Genomic DNA, 11298 nt, shown 5'->3' with positions numbered 1-11298 from the left:
ATTGGTCCCATGTTGAGATAGATCCGTAAGCACATGTCTATATTCTAATCCTTGTTCCCATTTATTATCCCACATTAAATGATCAGTTTAATATGAGAAAATCATTTGGGTTGGTTAGATATTAGATTAAATGACATTACCTCTCTCTTGAAATCATAGTCATCCTCGACTACGAGGTGAAAGAGATAAAGCCATAGTCATTAGTCAACTCGTCTTAGCGGGTAGAGGATCCCTTTTTACCCTAGGACATCATTCCAAGATGGATGACTAATTCATTTGGTGCTTGGGAGACATAGTGACCGCAAGCATGTGTGCTCTTTAGTCCATTTCATCCTCCCAAGTAGAGTGACAAATTCTACATGGTGTTTGAGAGTCGTCGTCATCCCAAACATGATTCTTAGTATGCATACTACTTGAATTTGTACACAATAAAGAGAGAATTAGTCTTGTAAGACAAAAACATTGATCATTTAAAAGAAACATGTACATTTGCTTACTCTAATGTAGCATTGTAAGCGTTGACAAGGTTCGTACTATCCTTAAGTTGGATTCCTTGCATCCATCTAGCATCTTCAAAAGAATAATTTTTGAACTTAATAAGATACAGTCGGATAATCTTACCATGTCGTAGTACCTTGTCTTCATGCCGAAGGATAGCTTTAGGTTGTAGGACCTCTTCTTGGTCTTTGATTTTGGGAGGGTCTTCAATAATTGGTTCATTTGGAGGCTCTCCTTTGTAGGACTTAAGTAGGCTCACATGAAAAGCATTGTGTATGATCCAATGGTTAGGCAACCTGAGTTGATAAGCCACCTCATTGATTGGCTTCAAAATTTGAAAAGGACCATAGTATCTTTTTGCTAGTTTAGCATAATATTTTTTATGGCCGTAGGATTTTTGCCCGTCGTTTGCCTCAATCGAGCCTTAGGAAATTTAAGTAAGACCCAATCATTTGCTTTGAACATTAAGGCCCTTCTGTGCTTGTTAGCAGCAGCTTTTTTCCTTAGTTGTCAGATGGATATAGCCTCTTTAATCTTTTGAAAAGATGCTTGCAGGTCACGGCTGTACTCATTGGCAGTGAAGATCTGCCCATGTACTTTAAGTAGCAAGGGACTTTTAGGTCTTCCCTCTATGATTTTAAAAGGCGCTTTTCTCGTAGAAGTATGGATAGCATCATTATATGCATACTCTATAAGAGGTAAGTACTTTTCCCATTGTGAGCGTTGATCTACTTCTGTAACATAGGTCTTTAGTAGATCAAGAATCGTAAGATTAGCTATCTCACTTTGGCCATCCGTTTGTGGGTGATAGACCGAAGAGAAATTCAATCTTGTACCTAGATTTTCAAAGAGACCTTTCCAAACATTACTGGTTATTCTAGGATCTCTATCTGACACGATGGATGTTGGCAATCCATGGTGTTTGAAAATCTGGGATATGAAGAGAGTTGCAATTTGGTGTGCCTTAATAGTCTTCTTGACAGGGATAAAAAGTGTGCGTGCTTGCTAAACCTGTCAACTATTGTCCATATTCCCGTATCCATGGCTTGGGTAATCCAAAGTTAAAATCCATGGATATAGTCTCCCATGGTGAATTAGGAATTGGCAATGGTTGGAGTAATCCAGCTTGCTTCCCTCTATCGTACTTGGTCTTTTGGCATACCATACATTTTGAAACATACTCATGTATGTCCACTTTCATGGTAGGCCAATAAAAGTACGTCTCTACTCCTCAAAGAGTAGGTTGAATGCCTCTATGCCCCGCATAGGGAGGAGCATGGGATTCATACATGACTTTCTCACGAAGGGAGTGGGTAACACATAGCCTGTTTCCATGGAGAAGATAACCATCCTGCAAGGTGAATGGTTCCTCTTTCTTCCTGAAAGCAAGGGCTGACATTATGTTTTTATAGTTAGGGTCAGTCGCATACTCATCTATCATAGAAGATAGATCATTGTGAGTTGCTATTGACACAGCATTAACTTTTGGTCGTCGTGAAAGTGCATCAACCACTTGATTGTGCTTACCAGCAATGTGAGCAATGTGGATATTAAATTGTGAAAGAAAATTTCCCCACCTCATTTGTTTGTCGGAAAGCTTTGTTTGCGTCATGAAGTACTTGAGACTTTGATGGTCTGTTCGTAAAATGAATGGAGCCCCCAATAGATAGTGCTTCCATGTGTCTAGGGCATGTAGAATAGCTAACAGCTCTTTCTCATAAATACCTAAAACATGTTCATCCGTGTTGAGCCTTCGGCTCTCATATGCTATGGCATGCCCTTCTTGAACAAGACTGCTCCAAGGCAATCACCACAAGCATCACATTGGACCTCAAATGGTTTTGAGAGGTCCGGAAGCATACAAACTGGTTGGGAGGTAAGCTTCTCTTTGAGCTTGTCAGAAGCACTTTGCTCCTTGACAGTCCATGAATACTTAACGTTTTTCTTTGTTAAGTCATGTAATGGTCCTGCTATTTGAGAGAATTTTGCTATGAAGCGTGTATAGTATGCACACATACCAATAAAGCTTCTTAGCTCATGTAGATTTTTTGGATTAGGCCATGCTTTTATTACCTCCAACTTTGATGGATCCATATGGATACCATCTCGAGAGATAATATGACACAAGTATTGAATCTCTTGAAGGGAAATTTTGCTTTTCTTTTGATTGAGAAAAAGCTTATTCTCCCTTAATGCTTGAAAAATCACTTGGAGATGTTGCTTGTGTTCCTCCAAGGAATTGGAGTAGATGATGATATCATCATAGAACACTCCAGTGAATTTGCGGTAAGGTCTAAAAATTTTCTCCATCAATCAATTGAATGTAGCTGGTGCATTAGTCAAGCCAAAAGGCATGACTAGATATTCATAAAGGCCAAATGTTGTACGAAACGCGATCTTTAGGATGTCTTCATTCACTACCCTTATTTGATGGTAGCCACTTTTAAGGCCAATCCTACTGAAGTAGGTAGAGCTTTGTAGCTTATCAAACAGATCTTCTACCTGAGGTACAGGAAATCTGTTTTTGATAGTGATAGGGTTTAGTATGCGATAGTCCACACACATGCGGTATGTACCATCTTTCTTTTGCACTAAAAGGACTGGAGAACAAAAGGGAGAGGAGCTAGGCCTCACTATCCCTTTGACTACCAATTCTTGTACTTGCCTCATGATCTCCTCTTGTTGAGCTTGTGAAACTCGATAGGGAGGTTTGTTAGCCGGTGAGCTTCCTGGTAGTGATGGGGAGGAGCTGGGAGCACAACGAAAGAAGAATACGCACGCACGCACACCACCATAGCCACACACACAGGTTGAAGGGGGAGAGCCAACGTACTGTATGCCCCCTTTCTTTCTTCTCTTTTCTTATGCACTAAGGCACAATACACATTGTACTTAGTGTTAGTGGCTCACACAAGTGTATAGCTGTACACTTAGGGTTAGCGGCAGTTAGTGATGGGCGGTCGGCCACATGGCCATTAAACCTAACATTCTCCCACTTGATGGCCAATGTGGGAGACTATAAAAATGGAAGAGCACCACTCTTCACCCAATGCCCATCAACTTACGACAGTGTTGAAACTGATGCCTAGAGAGACTCTTAGTGAGTACATCCGCTGTGTTCTCTGATGTAGGAATCTTCACTAAATCAAGGCTCTTGTTTGCCAGGCATTCACGACTGAAGTGATAGCGCACATCAATGTGTTTCGTTCTGGAATGAAACACTGGATTGTTAGCCAAGGCAATAGCACTTTGACTGTCACAATGAAGAACTGGTGTACACTGCTCCAATCCAAGATCTTTCACTAGGCGAGCAAGCCAAATAGCTTCTTTGCATGCTTCACTCAATGAAACATACTCTGCCTCTATGGTAGAAATGGATGTACAATCTTGAAGAGCAGATCTCCAAGAAATAGTAGAACCAACAAATGTGTAAATCCAACCTGTTGTTGATTTACAACTGTCAACACAGCTTGCATAGTCACTGTCTACAAATCCTTGAATGGATGACTCTCCACGACCATAGCATAACTGTCTATCTGCAGTGCCACTCAAGTATCTAAGAATCGACTTGACAGTATCCCAATGCTTTTTACCAGGGTTAGACATAAATCTGCTGACAACTCCCACTGCATGTGCAATGTCAGGTCTTGTAGCCACCATGGCATACATGAGACTACCACAAGCTGAAGCATAAGGAATTTTAGCCATCGCAGCATTTTCCTCAGCAGATTTGGGACAATCGTTCTTGCTAAGTTTCAAATATGCAGGCAATGGAGTACTCAAGGCCTTCCCCTTTTGCATGTTGAAATGATCAAGAACCTTGTGCACATACTCTTTTTGAGAAAGGTACAACAACCTCTTCTTACGATCACGAGTAATGCGCATACCCAAAATGTGATTGGCTTCACCCAAATCTTTCATGTCGAACTGACTTTTCAGCTTGGTTTTCAAGTCATCAATGTCCTTCTTAGAATGACCAGCAATAAGCATGTCATCTACATAAAGGATAAGCATAATAAGCTGTCCATTTGGTTGTCTTTTCATTAAAGACATGGATCCTCATTACTGCGCTTATAGCCTAGGGAACGCATAAATGCATCAAACTTTTGATACCATTGTATGGACAATTGCTTCAATCCATAGAGACTTTTCAGAATCTTACAGACCAAATGTTCCTTGCCCTTGAGCACAAACCCTTCAGGTTGCTGCATATAAATCTCTTCCTCAAGATCACCATGTACGAAAGCTATAATGACATCCATTTGATCAAGCTCCATATCTTCAAGGGCAACCAAAGCAAGCAACATTCTTACTGTCGTCATCTTGACCACAAGAGAAAAGATTTCCTGGAAATCTACACCATATTCTTGCTTGAAACCTTTGGCCACTAAACGAGCTTTGTAATTCTCAACATTGGATGCAATCTTCTTCTTGTAAACCCATTTATAAGGCAAAGCTTTCCTACCTTTTGGCAATGGAACAAGTTCGCATGTTTTGTTCTTTACAACATTGGATAGCTCCCTCTTCATATCATGTTCCCATTGAACCTTATCATTGGCTAGCATAGCCTCTTTGTAACAAGAAGGCTCACCACTATCTGTCAGCAACACAAAGTCCACGCCTGGAACAAACCGTTCTGGCGGATGTGAGACTCTTTGAGATCTTCTCGACTGATCAGAGCTTGTACTAGCCTGTGTAGTAATTGGCTTTGGAGCTATATGTACAGGAGGTGATACATCGAAAAATGTCACTTTCCGGAATTCAACCTCTTTCGTTGGCTGCCTATGCATCTTGGTCTCATTGCAGACAACATCATTGCTACGGATTACTGATCGACTTTCCTGATCCCATAAACGATAGCCAAATTGACCATCTACACCATAGCCAATAAAAATGCATTTCCTGGACTTAGGGTCACGCTTAGCACGCAACTCGTTGGGTACATGTGCATAAGCTTCGCAGCCAAATGTACGAAGTTTTTCATAAGACAACTTATGTCTTGACCATAACTCCAAAGGTACACGAAACTGTAATGAAGCATGTGGTGATCTATTGATCAAATACACAGCAGTGTATAATGCTTCAGCCCAAAACGCTTGCGGTAAACTAGCTTGTGATAACATAGACATAATCCTCTCTTGGATGGTCCTATTCATTCGTTCGGCAACACCATTTTGTGCAGGGGTATAAGGAGCTGTAAACTCGCGCTTAATTCCCCTACTTGAACAGAAGTCTGAAAACTCTTTAGAGACATATTCTCCACCATTGTCTGAGCGTAAAGCTTTCAACTTATGTTCAGACTGAGTTTCCACACTAGATAAGAACTTTTTGAAACAAGAAAAAGTCTCATCTTTAGACTTCATGGCATAAACCCAAACATGTCGGGTTGCATCGTCAATGAATGTAACATAATAAGACGCACCACCATGGGATTTAGAAGGCATAGGCCCACATAAATCACTATGCACAAGCTCTAAGGGCTTTCTTTCTTTGTCAAAAGACTGTGTACGATGTGCTCGTGTTTGCTTACCATATTGACAGTGTTCACAAAAGGGAAAATAAAAAACTGATAAAGACGGTAAGTAGCCCAAACGAGAAAGAGTTTCCATTCCCTTCTTTGACATATGACCTAACCGGCTATGCCACAAGGCAACAGTTGGCAGCTCGGTTACAGAAAGAACACTGTTCTTGTCAGATACATAAAGAGGATAAAGTGTACCAACTTTAGAACCATGGGCTAAAATAAGATGACCTTTTTCAATACGCCAAGATTGCTGATGAAAAGTGACTTTGTAACCCAAGTCATCAAGACGTCCAACCGAAATCAAATTTCGTGTCAAAGCTGGAACATGACGCACATTATGTATCGTAAAACTCACCCCATTTGCCATAACCATAGCAATATCACATATGCCCACAATGTCACAAGAGTAGCTGCCACCTAGTGTAACAGTGCCAATGGTTTCCTCATATGTAGTAAACCAATGCCTATGAGGTGTGACATGCAACGAAGCGCCCGAATCAAGAATCCATGTATGGGACACTTCACCACTAACAAGTAGCTCTGCTGGCATAGAACTCTGCAAAGATAGAGTTTCTTGTGCATCATAAAATACATCATTATTTTCAGTCAACATATTGATGTCTTGTGCATCACAATCATCTTGCACTATGTTCAGTTCTTCAATCTTAACCAAACTCTTTGGTTTCTCCTCTTTATCATCATTGTCTTTGCCTTTGCCTTTACCTTTGTCATGCTTCCAAGCATAACAATCCTTCTGTATGCGACCAAACTTATCACAATAATGGCATTGAACATTGCGACGAACCAGGAGACTTTGATCTACCCCTTGAAGCATCTCTATTGCCCTCTTTCTTGGATTCACGATTCCAAGAACGACCTTTACGCTGTTTTCCATCCTTTTGCACATAATGAGCTTCGCCATGATGCGAGCTATCCATAGCCTTGTGGCGCATTTCCTCTGACAAAAGAGAACTAGTGACATCAATGTACACTAGCGTACCATTAGAAGCAGAGTTACTGACAGCTATGCAAAAGATATCCCATGAGGGTGGCAATGAACAAAGTAAGAAGATTGCTTTCATCTCGTCATCAATATTGATCCATTGTGCACGAATCTGGGCAAATAGAGAATCAAAGTCATTAATATGACTGGCAACACTGGCTGACTCCTTCATGCGAAGGTTAAACAGTTTTCGCATCATGAAAACCTTATTACTTGCCGTATCCTTTTCATAAGTGTTCCATAACTTTTTCCATAAAGCATAGGCGATTCTAGCACTGAAAAGTACACTGACTCAGCAAGGTGCAATCTAATAGTAGATTTGCATAGCTCATCAAGCTCCTTCCACTGAAACTGAGTCAAATTCATCTCTTCAGTCCGTGTCGCCTAAATAATAGGCAATTTCTGTTTCTTTTGGACAAGCACATCTTGCATCTGATTCTTCCAAAGCTAAAAATTAGTGCCATCAAACTTCTTTATGTCATAAATGTCACGGTCTTTGCTAGTAGACATGGTGACAAAACTACCAAAAGATTCTGGGAAAATTTCGGCAGAGTCTCCTTTGTATTTGGGACTATGTCAACCAAAATACGAGACAAAATGACCAAGTATGTCACTCACAAAGCATAGAAGAGAGCAATGCCCCTCAAAAGCACACTGTATAGAGACCAATTGAGGCGCATAAACAGTCAAACTGACCATAGATCGCCAACTCGGCGTCAAAAGCACCTATACCACTCTATACATATCCTATGGCGAGGCCTCGTAAGGGATGCTCCAACTACCTGTATCACCGAAGATATCTCCACATTTGAGAATACCCCAGCTCAATGAAAACCTCACGCTATCGACCCTCAACAACGTAGGTTATGCAGCAAAAAACGTATAGCCAAGTCTCAAAAATGGCTATCTTCCAGACCAAGTCTCAGAAATGGTCGAGACTGCCGTACTAGCCAAAAGATGGCTCCACAAAAGCGTACAATGGCACTATCCACAAAGACGTACAACTCTGTCAAGACACTCAAACAGGCATCAAAAGCATGTGCATGCAACTAAACATCCCTACGGGGAGTCAATTTGCTCTCAAAAGAGTTCAAACACTGTCAAAAGTGTCAACATATGCATGTACGCATAAACAACTGCTCCCACTGGAACCATTACATGCAAGCACTGAAACCTATAGCCTGTACCTGTACCTGTACCTGTACCTGTAGTCGAAGAAGACAATCCTGTCAAGCTCCCACTCTATGTGTGTGTATGAGGCCACTCCAAAAGAGGCTACACACTCTTGAATGAGCCGTGGGCTCTCGTAGATGGAAGAGACTACAACAATGGTACCTGTAACTGGCTATGGAAGCACTGCAGCACAAGCTATTATAAGAGGGCTGAAAATTTCAGCTCTAGAACCGTAGCTCGAATGGGGTTTCTAATGGCTCGAATGGCTCCGAAAGGGAGGTAAAACCGAAGGACGCCTGATGGAAATGCTCTCGGGAAGCTGAACTTCCCAATGGCGAAATCAGAATCCTGTTTGCACTCTTGAAAGTGCGCGCACGCAAAAACGATTTCGGGAATGAAACCGCTCTGATACCAGATGATGGGGAGGAGTTGGGAGCACAACGGAAGAAGAATACGCACGCACACACTCACACACACACCACCATAGCCACACACAGGTTGAAGGGGGAGAGCCAACGTACTGTATGCCCCATTTCTTTCTTCTCTTTTCTTATGCACTAAGGCACAATACACATTGTACTTAGTGTTAGTGGCTCACACAAGTGTATAGCTGTACACTTAGGATTAGCGGCATTTAGTGATGGGCGGTCGGCCACATGGCCATTAAACCTAACAGGTAGGAGCTCAATTCGATGGTCATCATCCCCTCTTTTTGGAGGTAATTCCATAGGGATATCATCGATGAACACATCTTGGAATCCTTTTAGAAAGTTAGACAAGTCTAACTCTTCTTGATTCCTACCATTCACCTTTGATGAAACATTAGGACCTTTTAGGGATTCTTTGACAAAAATCATGTACGCATAAACTGAGCTTTTCATTAATTTATCAAGGGCGAGAGGATTTACAAGTGGTATAGTACAACCAGACTCATTAGCATCTATATACATATTCTTTCCCTTGTAGGTGAAGTAGATTTTCCTTTCAGGGAACTTCATGTTGGCAGCCATGCGATTGAATCATGGTACCCCTAGGATAGCATCCTCATGTTGGAGAGGAGGGATAAAGCAGTCTTCTTTGTCGACATAGCTTTGGACATGAAGCCTCAACTTCCCAATCAAGGGAATAACGCAGGCTTGTTGTCCCTTGAAAGTGGCATCGGCAGTTACAACATCTCCCATCTCAAAAGCTTGAATGCCCAACTTGGTGGCCAACTCCATTGATATGAAGTTGTGAGTAGAACTAGGGTCAAACAAGATGAAGGCATCATGCACACTTAAAACATTTGTGATCCTTGCGAAAAGTTTCCAGCTCTTCAAGAGAGAGTTTATTTTTACCTTTGTAAACTCCTTTCTCCTTGGACCGATTGTTGTTGTTGTTGTTGTTGGAATGGCCTTGGAAAAAAAAAATGGCATTTATTTTTCCCTTTGCGTCACTTTTGTCTTTATTTTCCATCGGCGTGACATTCCGTCTAACCCCTTGTTGAAAATTCATTAGTGAAGCAACCATGGTATGGTGGATTACTTTGTTGATAGAACCAGGGCATTGAGAGTTGACATACTCGGCCATCTCTTCAGGTAATCTCGCACAAAATTGTTGCTTTTGCTCAGCAAAGTCTATCTTTTGAAAGAAAGTAGCCTTGAGATGTAAATCCCAAAACTTGTCCACATATTTGTGGATAGACTTATGAGAGAGAAGCCTCAAACTCCGCCATTCGGTGAGCACTTTGTCCTTTGCATCGCTTGCAAGTAATTGCTTCATGATGGAAACTCGTAGAGTTTTCCATGTCTTTGGGGCTTCTCCATTGCCATGAAGGCTAGCCCACCATTGACGAGCTGATTTTTGGAAGTGCATAGCTACATGGCGTAGCTTGGAGGACTCCGTGAAGCCCTTGTCTCCAAAGGCCGCATCAAATTGCTGGATGAAGGCCAATACTTTGTCTGTAGCACCAAAGGTGCCATCATAGGTGAGAAAATAGATACTCTTTCCTCCCTCTTTTTAACTTCTTGAGCTTTTGTGACCTTCGCCATGCAGGATAAGATTTGCGATGTCCTACCCTCTTATATTCTCTAGGAGAATAGCCATAGCTTTCATCGGTAGAGGAGGAAGGTGAAGAAGAAGGAGAAGAGGGTGACCTCTTTCTTGCCCTTTTCTTCCTTGTTTCCTCTTTACCTTTTGGAGTGACGAGGAGAAGGACAATGGGTTAACCGTTTCCTCTTGGGAGGAGTTGGCGATCGTTTAGTCCGCCTTCTTCGTGGAGCCACATCTTCGAAAGAATTTAGGGATTCATTGCTTTCTTGATCTTTGGATTCCTCCTCTCGTATGGGAGAGAGTCTTCTTTTGGGGGTCTCATCAAGAGGTCTCATAAGCTCTCTCTCCTCTTGGAGAGGAAAGGAAATCCCATAAGCACGAAGTTGTTGAGTAACTTCGGCTTGCAAAGCAGGGTTGCCCATAGCTTGTTGCAACCTAGTGACAAGATAATTAACAAAAATGGGGGCATCATCATTGGCACCTTCATGTGCAAAATCAAAGTTATCAATGTTTATTCTACTCTCTTGGTTATTGTCAGCCATGCTAAGTAAACTTATGTATTTACTTAGTGTATGCTTTGGCAATTCAAAACCTTAGTTGCTACTCCTCTTAGCCTTTGAAAATAGACACTTAAGTATCTACACCCACGGCTCAAATTGGTTAATTATAGAGAGTAGTGGAGTGAGTCTAACATGCCAGTGGATAGCTCCTTTTGAACTTCTTATGGCTCAATAATGGTAAAGCCGTAGGCAAGTCTAAAAAGACTCCATTATTAAGACCAAAGCTCCCGAGGTGTGCACCATATCCCACATAGTGAGCTAAAAAAAAACGATAATAGATCCCAGTCCCACTTACCCTAGTATAATTAACAAAATCAACCATTAATAGGCTACTTAAGGACCTCTCTTCTTAAGCAAGAAAAGAGAAACCAAATGCTCTGATACCAATGTAATGGAAATGGCCTATCAACTTTGAGAATGGCGGAATTAGGAATTTAGATGAAGCACTTTAATGAGATTACTTTGTGAGCATAGCGGGTGAACTTAATTGATGGTAGCAACATAAACAT

The sequence above is a fragment of the Adiantum capillus-veneris genome, chromosome 5 (genome assembly GCF_014529385.1).
Source record: "Adiantum capillus-veneris isolate H3 chromosome 5, ASM1452938v2, whole genome shotgun sequence".
Lineage (NCBI taxonomy): Eukaryota > Viridiplantae > Streptophyta > Polypodiopsida > Polypodiales > Pteridaceae > Adiantum > Adiantum capillus-veneris.
This window is presented reverse-complemented; position numbering follows the sequence as displayed.